A 17,422-nucleotide genomic window follows, 5' to 3' on the forward strand; every position below is an offset into this window, starting at 1 on the left:
CACGATAAAAAAAAAAGTATCTTCCTCTGAAACCTTCAAATTAGATGCAATTTATTTTAGTGGTGTTCTATTTTGTTCTTTTTAATTGTAAGTTTTGTTTTTGAACTTTCGTCGTACTTTATTTTGTGTTAGGAAGTCAATTTGGAGCCCTCCCCCACGGACCACGCTGTGGATTCACCGCTAAAACTTTACAATACAATTGTGAGTCACTAACCTTAGCAGCTTCGACAGTAGGCCCAACAATAGGAAACGGCTGGCTAACCAATATTGGCCCTACGTTATAATTGGCTGTTTAGGCGAGCATTTTCCAAATCAACTCAATTGCCAACGTTGGTCGTACGCTGTAATTGGCTGTTTTGGCCGAGCATTTGCCAAATCAACTCAATTTCCAATGTTTTTCCTACGTTGTAATTGGCTGTTTTGTCGAGCATTTGCCAAAACAACTCAACTGCCAACGTAGTTCTTATAAAAGAAATAAAAATTTCGATTCGAAATGCGAATATTGTTCGATAAATGACGGCAAATTGTTTTGTTAGCAACTATAACTACAGTGGTCTAATGTGATTTTCAACTTTATATTTGCCTTCTGCCAACCATTTGCCGACCAGTAGCCAACTCAAAGCCTACCACGTGGGCTGCTAGGAAAACTGCCTGAATTTATTTAATTTTGCTTGAAAAAAAATTTCGAGAACCACTAGATAAGAAAATTGTAACTTTTTACATCGTTGTGCTGAAACATATTTTAAAGTTTTCACAAATCCTACGCATAGTAATAACATTAATATTTTGAATTTGGGGGAATTGTACATTCATGGGATTAGCATTATGATAGAATATTTTTCACAAGACATTATTAGATTTCACAAACTTTTTTTTATATACTTAAGTTCTTATTAACTGCACCAAAGATATGATGCCTGGATTTTTCTGGGTACCACGAGGGAACTATATGTTGAAAATCAATTTAATTCCAGTCACGGTTTCAAGGAAAAACTATAGGAGGCCTGTAAATATTCTATTTACACTACACAAAATGAAACCGGTACCAGATCGCACTTTTCAATGCACAAAATATCATTCAGGAACTTACATAGCCCCTTCTCGTCCAAATCTTGCATCGATATTAAAGAAAATGAAATATTGATCTGGGAGAGAGAAAACAAGAACATGTAAAAATTTATAAGTACTACTAATTGAGAGCAAAAAATTCAAGTTCAAAGTACTGCTAATTATAATGAAGGGTAGAGAAAGTATAAAATTATTGTCCCAAGTTTATTGGCTGATTGAATTTCAAGGAACAAATTGCAAACATACACATCCAATTATGTCACAGATAGTTCAGCGGTAAAGAATTACTCTCGTTAAAAATGGATCAACAGAAAAGATATAGAACGCATAGAGATGTATGAAATCTTCGTTTGATTCAGTTTATGTGGTAACAGCTTTGGGGAGAGGCAGTGTTTTAATGCAATCTCCTCGATTTCAGGTTAATCTAAAACTTCATGGGAGAGACCATATTGAACACCTATATGACCAAAAATATGAGGGGTTTCTAGAACTTTAGGGGGATTTCCACCTAACATTTCTGCATAAAATACTAAAGAAAGAGGGACACGATTCGCTGGATTTGCGACGAATTTCTTGTTTTCCATTTGTATATTATTTTATTATTGATAACATTGCATGCATACTGATTATAAAACTCAAAGTCAGGAGGGAGGAGATTGCCGCCTTCTTGCAGCCTCAAATGGCGCACTGAAGGTTATGTACTAAATTTATGGTATCCTTCCTAGCAATCTTTAATAATAATAATAATAATAATAAAAGAATGTGTGTACGTACATGTGTGTGTGTCGTCGGACATTAGCATAGAAAACGTAGTCATCAAATTTTGAACACAGATATCACCAAATCTAATCGTTTACAAAGCTTTTTTTTTTTTTTTAATTTTCGATTCGGGAGAGATTCGGGGGTCAAATTTTATACTACATATTTGTACTATGAACCATAACGCCTATGATATAGGCAACCGACACTATTCCTTTGTATTACAGGTTGCGTGGGTCCATCATTGATTGAGAGTAATGCTGAAGGGACTTCCTGACGTTATATACGTATATTTCACACATTTTTTTGCGTTCAAAGATTTTGCATACACATTGTTCTTCCCATGCGAAGAACGGATACTTCTATTAGTACTGGAAAAGAGCATTTGCTATACTGTAAGTATTAGACCAAAAACAGTCATTAGGAAAAAAATCCAAATAGTGACCTTGGTTTACGCAAGAAACATAATAATATGGCGGAAATGCTTTTGTGTTCATATACACAAATCTAAAGTGAAGATTAGGTTTAGGTACAGCATATATATATATGTATTTGTTAATGTGCATTTGTGATAAACGCTCCGTTCAAATACATCGTATAACTCCAAGTACGTATAAGATACAACTGTAGTTTCCTTTTCTTTGGATATTACAACGCCGACCGTGAGATTGTTTCCTTTTTTTCTTTCTCTTTTTTGTATTTCTTACTCAATGGAATTTCTGTGGGTACTTTTACCTGACACGCATAGGCTGACTACTCACGGTTATTTAAAAAGTTTGTGCATTTATGAACACATGTAGACAATGTTTTCATATATATATAAATGAGTGTGTGTGTTTATGTATTACGTATTACAAAGACGATAACTTTCACCCTTACGTCAACATCTGACCTACCATGTTATTGTCTTAAGGCAATTTTAGATAGTTTCATATATTTTTTCTTTTGTTTTTCTTTTTGAAGAAACATTGTTGAAGATGATCACATTAAGTTAATAATTCTTTTCTTGTTTTTCATTATTAAGTTCCTTAACTCTTTTTTTTTTTACTTGTTTTCATATATTTTGGTTTGGTTATATGAACATAATTAAAGTTCCCTAGATTCTTGTTCTGATTGATTCATCTGACAACATTAAAAGTACCGGTATTATATAAAATTATATATGAGTATGAAATAGACCTAAATATAGTATTGGAAAGTAGTCAAACTGCCCTTAATTGGATTAGGTATTTAAGAACATAACTTTATAACAACAAATATTGAAATAATAACCTTTTTTTTATTGTCAGTACACTAGTACTGTCAAGTTATTCTTTTATTTCCATTTTTTTTGTTTGTTTTTGTTTTTGATATGAGATTACGTAAGGTTTATTAAAGTAAAATCTGTCATTGGCGAAATTGAACAGGATTCGGAAAATTTTCATTAAAAATAGGTTTTCAGTTTATGAAAGTAGACCTATACCAAAAAAAAAAAAAAAAAAGTATGCATGTAATAGACATGCTGAAATAAGGTAAGATGCTGAACGTAGTTTAATCAATTTACAATATTTATTTCTACTACATATTAATTTACGCAAAACTTGCAATGAACAACATACGGATTTAGCTCGGAGCCGGGGTCCTAGCTTCCCCCCCCCAGAAGTTTTTTGAATGACAAAAATACTTGAAGCTTTCATTAAATATATTTTTGAAAGTTTATAGTAAACTGATGATATACCTATCATACTCTGGATTCTGGTTGCCCCCCCGTCCCTAGTTTTTACTTTCTAGATCGGTATTTGCAATGAACAGGGGAAAAAAATACTGTAGGCCTATGCACGTTTATCTTCTTTCCAATAATCAAGAAGGGTTTTCTGTACACGTTACTGCATCACTGGTGGACTTTCCACAAACACTTTAGCTTGATAAACCACATTAAGCATATGAGTGTCATTTCGTCGTAAGGCAAATTGTTGCAGTTCCTTTGCACTTTAAACAGCATTTTGGTAAATCTTTAGCCTATGCTCTTCTTTCAAGTAAATGCCATATTCCTCTCTCTCTCTACTTCTTCTTTCATACTTTCCATATAGTTATCAGTTAATGCATCTATATCTGCTGTGCTAATTGCGGTTTGCACATCGCTGTCTGTTTCGCTGACAACATAACGTATATAATACCGGCACCTACGGGGGAAAGTGCACCGAGTCTGTCCCCCAAAAAACTTCCTAACTCAACATATAATTGTACTTTCTCAATAAAACCATACTTGTTCAATAGGGAAATGATTGATGTATCATGACAATTTGATCTTACACTTCATATGTATTCTTTATCTAATAGAAACAATAGAGATTTATCATTCTTTTCTGAAAATATAAGTAGAACGCAGAATAATACCTGTTCAATCTAAGGCTGATCTAGAAGGCAAAAACTGGGGGGGGGGACCTGAGCCCAATCTATGATAGGTATATCGTAAGTTTACTAGAAACTTTGGAAAATATATAAGTAATAGTATCAAATATCTTCGTCATTCAAAAAACTGGGGGCCTAGCCCCCCTGGCCATCCCCTAGATTCGCCACTGCCTTAGATTGATTCGTCCAAGTATTACCTTCAGCTTTGTGCATACGTGCATTGAGTTAAGATGTAGGACGCTGAGGACAATTACATTTACCCAAGGGAGAGCTACACTCTTCAAGGTTAAGAATGATAAATATTACTCATATAACGAAAACCTGTTCAATAGATCGTAGTCTCAATTCAGTATTTATTTGAAAAAGCTAGTATTTTTTTCCCGTTACAAACCAAAATCTATTTATACCGCAGTTTATAAAACTTTAAATGCAAAACCATATTTTAAAAATGAATAAAATATTTGTGAATGTATCAGGGATTTTATGAAAATAATCTTAGCTACCATTATAAATATTGTTTGTCCTTTAATATATGACATCGTAAAATTTTTAGAATTGATAAATATATTTGATTGAACCATTGTTCTTTCGTCTTACAATTTACGAAATACTCTCATAACAATTGAAACTTACATATACAGTGGATTTCCTCTTAAGAGGCCTCATCCCGGCGAAATTAAAATACCGCTAATTTTACAGTAATTATGTGATATCTTCAAATAGATAAAAGATAATCGAAATGTGGAACAAGAGCGCCCTAGACAATATTATTTTGCGTGAGGTACCGTTATCACAAGTCACCTAGTGGCTTTCCGTTTTCATCCGTTTAGAAACGCGAAAATAAATGCCGATTTTCAAAATGGCTCGAAATCGAAAGCAGATAAGTGAGCCGTGAGCAGCTTGTTCCACATTTCAATTATCTTTTATCTATTTGAAGATATCACATAATTACTGTAAAATTAGCGGTATTTTAATTTCGCCGGGATGAGGCCTCTTAACAGTTGTTTTCGAAGAAGGAAGTAATTTTCCAATACAATAAAAATTATCGATTATTATCAATTGACTATGAACGATATTTGTTTTTCTTTTTTTAAGTGCAATTTCATTCGCATTCAAAGATGTTCAGCAGAATGTAACATGGAGCCATGAACATCCATTTACTTGTAGCATGATTTGGAAAATGAAATGAAATCTTTCAGTTTAAAGTCACACGATTATGCCCGTTCTTAGTCTAAATTAGATGATGATATGATGATGGACTAGTTGGTGGAATGAGAATATGGGAGGAAATGGAAGTACCCCGAGAAATTTACAATAAAAATCCGGATACCCTATGAAAATTTAACTAAAAACAGGGATATCGTATAAAAATTAATAGTAAAAACCGGGATACCCTATGAAAATTTACACTGAAAACCGGGATATCTTATGAAAATTAACAGTATAAACCGGGACAACCGATAAAATCTACACTGAAAAAGAGAGATAATACGAAAATTTACTTTGAAAATCCGGATACCATATGAAAATTTTCACAAAAACAGGACACGCTATGATATTTTAAGTTAGGCACTGGATTTTTGTTGAAAATCAAAATTAATTACAGTTCAACACCCATCAAAAGCAAATGACAGTAGCTTATTCCTGTTAGTTCGTGACTAATGAAAGCAGTATTTTTTTTATTTTAATATCTCAGGAATAATATTAGGGATGCGCACGAGACAAGATTTGTGGTTGTCTCGTCTCGCAAATGTGCTGTAAACGTGATGTCTCGACTCGAAAAATGTATATTTCTCTATTGGAAGAGCCGTGTCTCGACTCGTCTAGTGCGCATCCCTAAATAATATTGTATTCTAGAGGCGAAAAAATTGGATATTTGGAGTTTCGATCAATTTAAGGGAGGAAGAGATTATGTAAATCCGAGACTGTACCTGGTAGACCAAGACATCTGGCAACCCTATCATCTTTGTATTTTTTTTATTTCTCCTTGAATACTAGTAATATTGTAGTAATATTAATATAATTATATTATGTTAATTATATTATTTAAAGTAACATACTAGTAATATTTGTATTTTTTAAGTCTTAATGTAATGCATTAAATTGAGAATTATTATAGGTTGCATTTAAATAAACAGATGGAACGAATGCGTTTATGTAATATTTGACTTATTTGTGTTAATTTGTGATTTTCTATTTGCAAATGTTGATGTCCCGTTTTCATAAAATAACAGATGATATTCAGTTGTCAACTTTTGATCCTATGTTTCACATATCTTAATTCAGACTAATATCTGTCTTCAACCGTTCGATATTTGAAGTATTCATAAATTTGGTAAATAATCTGTCTTCAACTAAACTCTTCATACGTCTTGAATCTTAAATCATGTTTTTGTGATGATCATATTAGTATCGTAGTCACGATAGCTCAAGTTTTGGTTGTTTGCGATAATCGTGTCCCAAAACAGGAAGGCCCTATCGCTAACGAACGGTAATTCGCGTTTGAAATTAAGCACCAATAGAAAGTAACGAATGTAGCAAAGTAATTTCAAACATGCCGAAACTAAAGGATCGTGGTCGGCCAACATCGGAGGAAGTTGAGTTTTTCAGTAGAGTTTCCAGTGCCAGATCTTACGTTTTCTCCGTAAGTATGAATTTTTTTCTGGCACGTTTAACGTTACACATTTTTGTTTTCCTCGTAACACGATTTCTTCTGTTTTTTTTTTTCATAAAAAGAAATGATAGTCCCGAACACTTTTGAAATGTTTTCAAATGTTTTTATTCCATTTTAAACACAATAAAACTTTTAGACTTGTAAAACGTTTAATGTCATAGGGTGGGTGGGAGGTATGGTAGTTCAGTGTTAAAACGCTTAACTCTAGCTTGTGGAATACCTGGTTCGATCCCCGGCCACAAAAGTTTGTGGTGGACAACATCGTGTTCGCGGGTTTTCTCCGGGTACTCCAATCTCCATCCACATTATTGTTCCATTTATCTTTTCATCACCATTCACTTGCCTTAAGAGGCCTTATCACTGCGAAATTAAAACGCCGCTAATTTTACATTAATTATGTGATATCTTCAAATAGATAAAAGAAAATCAAAATGTGGAACAAGATCGCCCTAGACAATATTATTTTGCATGTGGTATCGTTATCCTGAGTCACCTAGTAGCTTTCCGTTTACAGCCATTTAGAAACGCGAAAATAAAAGTCGATTTTCTAAATGGTTGGAAATCGAATGCAGATAAGTGAGTCGTGATAGCCCATGTAAAATAATATTGTCTAGAGCGATCTTGTTCTACATTTCGATTATATTTTATCTATTTGAAGATATCACATAATTACTGTAAAATTAGCGATTTTAATTTCGCCGTGATAGGACCTCTTAATCGTCGATCTCTTTTGGCCCAAACTGTAAGATTTCATTCAAGATTTAATCTGATAATTTGTTGATTCAAGAATACTGTGAGATAACATAGCCCTCATTTAATCTATTAATCTTAATAAATTCACAGATAAAATAGCTCAAGGCTAAAAGGGAATGTGATGTTGCAACCAAAACATAAAATAAAATATTAACTCTCATTGTCATTAATATAATTGTACATTATGTTAATGTAAATTGCACTAAAATATATTTTCAATAGTATCACGAAACCCATGTTGTGGTTTCCAAAGGGGAGGGGCAAGTATAAGCGACGTTTCAAATATAGTTTCAAATTTTGCTGTAACTAATGTAAAAATTCTATTGGGTTTCAATATTCCCAATTTCCTTTTAGGGGGGCGATCGCCCCACCTTGTCCCCCTGATGGGCACCCTTGTCACGAAGTAGAAAGAAAAGAAAAAGTACCAAGTACATTAGCTGGAATTATTTCTGATAACAATATCTTCCTTTTTCTTCCTCTTTTAAAATAGTAGTTTAAATTTAAAAGAAAAAAACATAGTTTGGATTATGAAATGTGTCAAGTTGACCAGAAAAAGGAAGTTGGCAACACTGTGAAATATACAGAGTTCAAGAAGAGGGCCGGGAAAAATGGTTGGGAGCGACTGATGTAGACCACTGGTTCTCAAACTGAACGTTCTCATTTCCAAAGGGGACGCTGGACCGAAAAGAAGAGATTGGGGGCGATACATTATTTAGGAGGCGTTTGAGATTTCATGGCCTGTTAGACTTTTTCCTTATTATTGGACGAAAGCCATTATGCATTTTACAAATTATTAAACGTTTAGAATTTTTTCTAACAAGGAATAATAATAGGTTGACTATAATATGCATCTAGACCCTTTTTTAAAAATCGGTTTAAAAAAATGGTTGTAAGTCTTTTTTTTTTTTTTTTGGAAAGTAAAACAGGGAAATAGTATGTAGTAAGTAAATAAATAACATTTCTCAACAGAAAAAATACAAGGGAAAGATGGGTAACATAAGACAATTGAGTGGCTTGGATGAATGTAATGGTATGTCATAGTTTCTAACTTTCGAGTAGAGATTGCCAACTCCGGAACTTTTACTTTCTGGAATCTGGAAAGTAAAACCAGAAACATTCCGGAATTCGGAAAAAATCCGGAAGTTAGAAACTGCCGCATCTTTTAGAATTCCAAAATTTTTCCGAAACCTGGAAAGTGAAATTCCTGATCCCGGAAAATATATTTTCCGGAATCAGGAAAATTTTGGCCATCCTTACTTTCGAGTAAAGTGGAAAAGTTTTTCAATGTTTCTATGCAATGCAATACAACGACAGAAACCAAACAAACTTTTCCGGTCATCTGTGGTACATTTCCAAAATTAGGCTACCTACATACTGTTCTGAGGTTCGATCTTAACTCTTCCACAGAACCGAATATAGATGTGATGAGACCCTAAGTTATTGAAGGTAATGAGGCTCCTTATATATCCAGCTGTACTTTGTCAATGACAAATTGTCTGCACTGCATGTGTTATGTTCTTAACCAGTCCATAGAGAACGTAAGCACCCTATATGCACAAATGAGCAATCTAGTGATATTTTGGGAGCAGGCTAGCAGTAGGAGCCCCATTACTTACATCATAGGGGCCTACAGAACACAAAATACTGTTGATGTATAAGTTTTTATTTTACTTGTTTTTTACCTTATATTTTGGAAATGTACATATAGTTTTTTCTGTAAACTTTTGGCCCGCACCACCAAAAGAGTGGGGCCCTAACCAATAGTTTATTTAGCTTATACATAAATCTTGCACTTCCATTCCACCAGCGCCGTAACTTAGATTTTTTCTAGGGGGCACGCATTAATACGCGTATTTGGGCCTCCTAGAAAAAGTTTTCTAATTCTTGGGCCCCCTCTTTCCATCTTTCTCTTACTCTTTTTGGGCCTCTGCAGCCTATAGGCCCTCGCGCACGGCAAAGTCTGCAGGGCCGTTAGTTGCACCCTGGGCCCGTTCCATACATGACAAATTAATTAACGGAACAATTTTGACAAATCTCAAATCCCAACGAATAAATATTATTTCTAGGACTCCTAATAGTAGATATATTTTGCTGAAATGGACCCACGACTCATTTTTGTTTTATTTACCTTTTGTGTGCTGTTTTATTTATGTAATGTAATTAACTTGTTTGATGCTACATTTATAATTTCGTGTTCGTATCGTATATATAGTAAGAAAATTTTGTTTTAAAGTGGCCCCCCTCGAACGGCAGGAAGTTTCCCTGCTCAGACAGTTGCCCCTCCTGCCCCCCACAAATTACGGCCCTGCCTACAGCTAATTTTCTTTCAGTTGCAACTACCTGCTGTATTACACAGTTTACAGTGGATAATAGAGCCGTCTGGAGTTGAAAAACAAAAACTACCAAATTCAAAAACAAAACTACTTTAGTTTTGAAAATGTACTTCTTGCATTGTTGTTGAAATGAATTTTGTTGTTGAAATGAAAATGTTGAAAAGAATTTTGCAACATCAAAGCAGCTGGAACTGTAGGAAACTGCCTGCTTTAGCCGTTAATCTAGCTTGCAAATGATCTTAAAACATCTACCTTACACCGTTGAAGGTGAACGAGCCAAAAAGAAGGCGGAAGTATGATTCATAAAACTATTGCAACTCTCAAGAATGCAGAATTCGTAGGTTTTTTTTTTTTTTTAAGTGAAGTGAAAATAGAAAATTTTCTTTTAAAAAAATCGTGAACTCTTAAAAGCAGTGGTAGTACGTTCACCTCTGGTACATGAGGTCCTTGGTTCGATCCTAGCTCGCGCAAAGTGAACTTTATGGTAGGCAAACAGCGTGTGCCTGAGTTTTCTCGGGGTTCTCCCGTTTCCTCCCATTTTCTTCATTCCACCATTGCATTCATTTTTCATCATCACCGTCTCCTTTAGCCTACCCGGCATAATCGTGGGACGTAAAACTTAAAGATTTCATTATCTTAAAATATTAAGCGAGTATTGAAAACAAACGTAATTATTTCAAAAAAGTAAAAACAGAAAAAGTACTTGGATATACGAAAATACGCTTTTAAAAATGCAACAATCCAATCACTCAACTTTTTAATGAAACATAATTGTATGATAATGAGGAACGTTTCTATTGATCGTGGAAAATATGCAAAATTATCGAAATCCTAACCCTGTTCATTAACTATACTATTATGAAAAATGAAATGTAATTTTCCAATTTAACGTCCTACGATTATGTCCTTTAGTCTAAGGGAGATGGATGATTAAAGGAAATGATGAATGGTGAATGATGATGGTGGATGATGATGAAAGAATTCGTGGAATGAAAATGTGGGAAGAAAGGGAGTACCCCGGGAAAATCCATGATCTCAATGTTGTCCACCATAAACTTATTTGGCCAGGGATAGGACCAAAGACTTGTGTCTTTTTGTTGTACCTGTAACTTCTTCGAAAGCCTTTCTTTCACAGTTTTCAAATCTTCTCAATAATGGACTTATTTCTGCTCTACACTCTTCAATTCGAAATAAAATAACTATAGTATCCCCTCTAAGACAGTATATATATAAGGGTGTGGATAGCAGGGATAAATATTGTTCTCAACAATTCATATAGACATACATAATCCCATTCAATGTAGGTAGAGAAATTACTTGCATGAAACCATGTGTTAACTAACTGCTAGCATGTAGTGAAAGATTGTTTCAGAATGCAACAGGAAGACATAAATATTTTTATTACTTACGTTTTCTCGCACTTACTTTCTCAGATAATTACACATATGGTACTATGTCATCCATATCTTGTGTGTCTCGTTCCCCACAACACATTCATGAGTGTGAGTTTTGTGTTCTTATGCAACAAATCAAAGTTACGAAGGACGTGACCTACTATCAACATAGGATTCCGAACTTCCGAAGCATGACCGTGGAGTACTGCAGGTTCGATGCAGTTAGCGGGTGCACAAACCGCCATGCAAGGTTAATCCTGACCATACAGGCCGCACCTCACCATACTATTTCGGCTTCGAAAGTCATTTACATATTCAGCTTTATGGATCAAAAGATCCAATATATTTCAACATATATATAGTGTATACATATTGTACATATAGTGTAGCCAAACTCAAACTATCACTTAACTCAGTATGATGTGCTTGTTTCGTAAAAAAAATTCGAAAACTCGATTTAGAGGCCGTTCAAAAATTTTGCGAACCCTGATCCAAGATCCAATATATTTGAATCAAAAATTTTCTTGTACGCCTTATATCCGGAGAACTACATATAGAGTAGCCAAACCCAAACTATCACTTAACTCAGCATGATGTGTTTGTTCTGTAGAAAATACGAGAACTTGATTGAGGGGCCGTTCAAAAATTTTGCGAGCCCTGATCCAAAAACTAATTATTGGTCAAGGTCACAAACTTTTGATCCATTTTTTCCTTAAAATTCTTGTTCTCTATCGTGATTTTATTTATTTTGAGTTTCTTTCTTGTAATGTTTATGTTATTATTAATTACATAAGTTAAGAAGGTATGTTATGGGTTTATGCCTGTGTACTCCCAAATAAATTACTATTATTATGTTTATGTTTAGGGAAATAAATTGAAATGCTTGAGTTGTAATAATGTTGATGAGTCAATAGACAATTTTTTAACTCTTAAGTGAATCACATTTTAGATTTTTTAAAAAAAGTAACAAGAATTTAGGAATGTTCCAAAAAATACTTCAAAAGATTGTGATCTTGACCAAACATTAGTTTTTGGATCAGGGGCCACAAAATTTTTGAACGGCTGCTAAGTCGAGTTTTCGTACTTTTTAAGGAATAGACACATCATACTGAGTTAAGTGATAGTTTGAGTTTGGATATACTATATGTAGTTCTACAGATATAAACCTACAAGATTTTTTTTTCATTTGAAAGATATTTGATGTTTTAATAAAAAAAAATAAATACCACTTTGGTTTGACAATGAAATAATTACTATAATAATTAAACAAAAACAAACACATGAAAAGAGAATGAAATTTTCAAAATATGATAAAATAAGGTTTAGTGAACTCGGAAAACAATCTAAGAAAATGATGAACATAGCATATGTGTAAATAATATAGAATAAGGGTAGAAGCCAAAGATATTTTTTTTTTTTTTGGAATTTGTTAATACAATAAATAATAATAATAATAATAATAATAATAATAATAATAATAATAATAATAATAATAATAATAATAATAATAATAATAATAATAATAATAATAGAATGTGATATATGGAGAAAATTTATTAGATACAAATAACTCAATGGCTTTGCTGATTTCTTTAAATCAGTTCACGAAAATTCAAAATAACTAGAAGTGTTATTTATGAACCTCTGATGAGAGTTTGAATAAACTACGAATATATAAAAGATCAAAAGATGAGGTGTTAATAAAGCTTTGTGTTTTTTTGCAAATGACCTAGATTTCGAAGGGTAGGCTGGGGTTCTGTTTCTCGACAGCCCATTGACTTTTGTAAATGAATCAAGATTTATATTTACTCAGGTGCTTTGTTTGCAGGTTCCATTATTATTATTATTATTATTATTATTATTATTATTATTATTATTATTATTATTATTATTATTATTATTATTTATCAAAAGACCCCCCAATATATTTCAATCAAAATTCTTCTTGTACGCCTTATATCTAGAGAACTACATGTATTGTAGCCAAACCAAAACTATTATTTAACTTAGTTTGATGTGCTTATTCCGTAGAAAATACAAAAACTCGATTTAGGGGCCGTTCAAAAATTTTGTGAACCCTGATCCAAAAACTAATTATTGGTCAAGATAGATTTTTTTATGCAGTTTTAGATAATTCCTAAAATTCTTGGTCAAGATCGAAATCTTTTGATCCAATTTTTTTTTTTTTTTTTTTAATCATAGGACATTTTCTAATAATATGTTGTGTGGTCCGTAGAAGACTAAGTTATTGGAATCCTAGAAGACACTTGAACGGGTACATTTAGTTTTCGAGGAGATATTTATCACTTGACACTAACTGTAAGTAAATGAGATCAGAAGGGAACTGTTCTGTCATGAAGGAAAGAATGATATACTATTTATAATTGCAATCAAATTTCTCAGTTTGATAATAAATTATGATTATAGATGGATCAAATTTTGCTATTCAATATTTCGCTTGCATTACATCTGTAGTATGATTTTGTGAATTAAACTTGGTTCGGGATGGGCCTTTGAATACAAATGGACTATAGCCTATAGCACAACTATAACAAACGTAAACTTTGTATTGTATTAACACATTTCTTTTGACATCCACATTAAAACTTTACATACATACCTTATATATTATATCCCTTAAAAAGTGTAACTATCAAATAATTTGTTTTCGGTGGACAGTTGTTACTGTATCAATTAGAAAAACTTTGCATGTTTTTTCTCGTTTGAAACACTCTTGTGTGAATAAAATGTATTATACGAAATAGGTCTATAATGTGACAAAAATCTCTCTATTTGAAGATATTATATGAAAATATCTGAATTGCACATATGCCTATTTGAGTTAATGAGTCGTCTTTCAATTCTGATTTGGAAAACATTTTTGAGTTAATTTTAACAGTGGCGTCCATTAGCGAGGCAGGAGCGTTAGAAGCTTGACAGTTCATACAAAAATCATAAACACTAGGTTGTGAATAATACGGGATTTCGTGATATGCAACTACTAAGTAGGCAATAGGGTTGTACTTTTCTTGCCTTTTACTAGATCTATGAAACCTTAGGTGTTGGAAATGGAAATTTGTACAAATATTCTTCTTAAAACTTAGACTGTGGATAAGGAGGTTTTGAGACATTAGGAGGCGGAAGAGACATATTTTTTCAGTTTGATATGATGTCCGAACCAATAGGGATAGGCAATTAAATATTTATATAAACGTTCTCTATTAATTCTCAATTGCATATAAAACAGGGTTTTTCGAAGGAAAAAGGGTAGTTAAACATCTTTTCGCCACTCTCCAGAACTCCAAAACTGTTGAAGTTTTAGGAAATAGTAATTTTACACAAATATCGCTCCTGAATCTACCCTGTACTTGGCGTGTGACAATGAGTATTTTCAAACGAAGTTTGTCCATCTTTCAATAATCTACAGCATTCTACATCACGGATATTTCTCTAAGTGCATGCAGATCCATCTCATTATAGATCTCTCAAATTTTCAGTTGAACCACAAAAGTGACTGACAAGTATTTTGTTAAGAAATATCCATAGAATATTTTGTTACACTAATATGGAATTTAACAGCATGGTAGCATTTTTAAAAGAAATGCCTATTCTATTATTTTTGTCTCAAAACGAAATTATCCCACCAGAAAAAAAAATATAATTGTAACAAATGTCTTAAATTGAATTCTGCATTCTAATAAGTTATAATTTATTTATAGTTTCTGTGTGATCCCTTGTTCGTAGCCCACTGAGAACATATCTGTTCCGCATCCCATGTTAAATACAAGATCCGGTGTTATTATTCCAGTACTGAAGAGAAATCCTTAAAACTTCAATTAATTTGACGAAAACAGAAAAAAAAATACTTTTGATATCTCTAATATGTTTTAAGAAGCCCTTAATGACGCGTCGTTCATGAAGTATACTTACGTGTGACAAAAGTAGAAGAAAATAAAAACAAACAAAGAAACGGAATCACTTTCACCTTTCCAGAGAGCCCGAGACTTGCATTCGAGAGAAAAGAAACACTTACTGGCAGAAGGTTAACAGCGTGCGTTGTGTCTGAGATTGTCGGCGGTAGAGTTAAAAGTTTGGAGAAAATGATTTTGCAGCAAGCAACCAATCACAAACGACCCTGTCCTTATGTAACCCCTAACTAGGTCACTGGAATTCTCAAGCTTCGTGTACACACCGTTAGCCACCGGCGCAAGAATAACAAAAGTCAGAGAATAACAATCTTGCTTTTTATTTTTTTTAACTTTCTTCGTTAATTCTCTTGCTACTCAGATTAATTTTTGTCGTTTCCGAAAAAATCAGAAATCTTGATAGAGCAACTGATGTTTATCATTTAACATTTATTTATTTCAGCAACTATCTCTCTCTCTCTCTTAAAGTATTATAAGAAAAATTAAAAACACGGAATTATATTTTTCCTTTCATTTTCTGTAATCTTAATATTTTGCCATTATGTAAGAATTTTTGGACAGGAGTGTTGCCAAGCCATGTTTTCTATTTAGAAAGTGTATCACGACCCCTATAATCACCAAATATCTCAATATAGTATATATGTATATCTTTTAAAATTTCACTTACTGGTTTCCGCATAACTATTCATCCATTACAGGTTTTGCTTTGCTTGGCAAGTTTTTCCTTAGCACTAAAGTTGCAAAAAAAAAATTTCCCTAATTTTTGCATATCAACAAAACTTGGCATCGTTTCAGAATATTTGCACAGAAATTTTCAATTCTGCTAAAGAATACCTACGATGAATTTCAAACTGCATTTTTAAATAGCATAGAAAGAGTTTTTGATATACTTGAAGTGAAAAAAAAAGTATGTGAAAGTTTGAGTTTTCCTTGCCTTAGTAATTTTACTCCCATTGAGGGGAAAATTTTCAATTTGAAAATCTTGAAATGATGCCTGGTTTTATTGAAATCTGAAAATTGAAAAATGGAATTTGTAACTTTAGTGCTGAGATTAAGCTCTATACAATATCGCTTTGTGAAGTTTTAGCTTGGCAAAGTGTTCTTACTAAACTTACAAATTGTATTTCACAATTTTCAGACAGATTTCAATAGAATTTGCCACTGTTTCAGATTTCTATTCTTTTTCTGACCTAATGAAGTGAATGCACCAGAAATTAGCTCTGGTTTTTACACATTTAAGTTTTTTTTTTTTTTTTTTCATAAGATATGGTATTAGAAAAGAAGAGAGAGCATGAAATTTGAAGGATTTACTAAAGGAGCGACAGGTAAAAACAACTTTGGGTACTTATGTACGAATTTGAACCCACTGCAACTAACAATATACCGGTACCACGTGTCAATTTGGTGTACAGTGTAATGAATGTACTACATGAAAACTTTTGAATGTCGGTATACTTCGGCTTCAGGAAGTATTTAAAGCTCTTATTAAATATATCGACGAAAGAGTGGCATTAGGAAATGTTCGCGTTAATAGTTCTTCTGGTTCATCACCTGTGACCTAGGCTAGATCTCAGCTTGTTAGTCACTTCAAGGAACGTGCATGGGTAATTTTTGTCAAGGGTGAGAGAAACACTGTTGCGGTACAGCTGTAAACACATATTTAAAGTACAATTCTGATATTTCTCGTTTGAGAACAAATAGGAGGGACGTAAACTTGGACATTGAAACCGAGACATTCGTTAAAATATACGGAAACTTTGACCTCTCACACCGGAACAGGAGTGCACCCACACGGGGATCTACCGGGCCCGGACTTCCCCCTCCCACAGAAAACTTTCTAACTCAACATACACTGAGAAAAATCCGTTCTATGGACAGCGGTATATTGTACAAATATACGAAATCCTCTTGCTTACTACGGAAATCAGTACGGGGTACACGTTATCCGTATGCTACATAAGCACTGCCCTTAGATGTTACATCATACCGTTGTAGGATGCCTGACATCTAACAGTTTTCCGTATACCACATGCATATACTTATGTTACATTCCACAGCTATATGTTATATACGTCCATTTGTATGTGAGATTCTAACCGCCTATATTGTTTCATACGGAAAGTA

At 33.3% G+C, this 17,422-nt stretch overlaps 1 protein-coding gene across 2 annotated transcripts in view; it reads right to left on the reverse strand.

The window, feature by feature from the left end:
* Positions 1-15,497, reverse strand: part of LOC145662456 (fatty acyl-CoA reductase 1-like) — a 117,019-nt gene extending 101,522 nt beyond the window's left edge. Inside the window, exon 1 of one of the 2 annotated variants that reach the window (XM_081728050.1) lies at positions 15,406-15,497. The gene's annotated coding sequence lies outside the window, so the exon portion shown is untranslated. Of the gene's footprint in view, positions 1-15,302 lie in introns of both variants that reach the window. The other variant, XM_081728049.1, reaches the window with a different exon arrangement.
* Between the last annotated feature and the right edge of the window lie 1,925 nt (positions 15,498-17,422).

Source organism: Thermobia domestica, chromosome 10 (assembly GCF_964235325.1).
Source record: "Thermobia domestica chromosome 10, izTheDome1.hap1.1, whole genome shotgun sequence".
Taxonomy (NCBI): Eukaryota; Metazoa; Arthropoda; class Insecta; order Zygentoma; family Lepismatidae; genus Thermobia; species Thermobia domestica.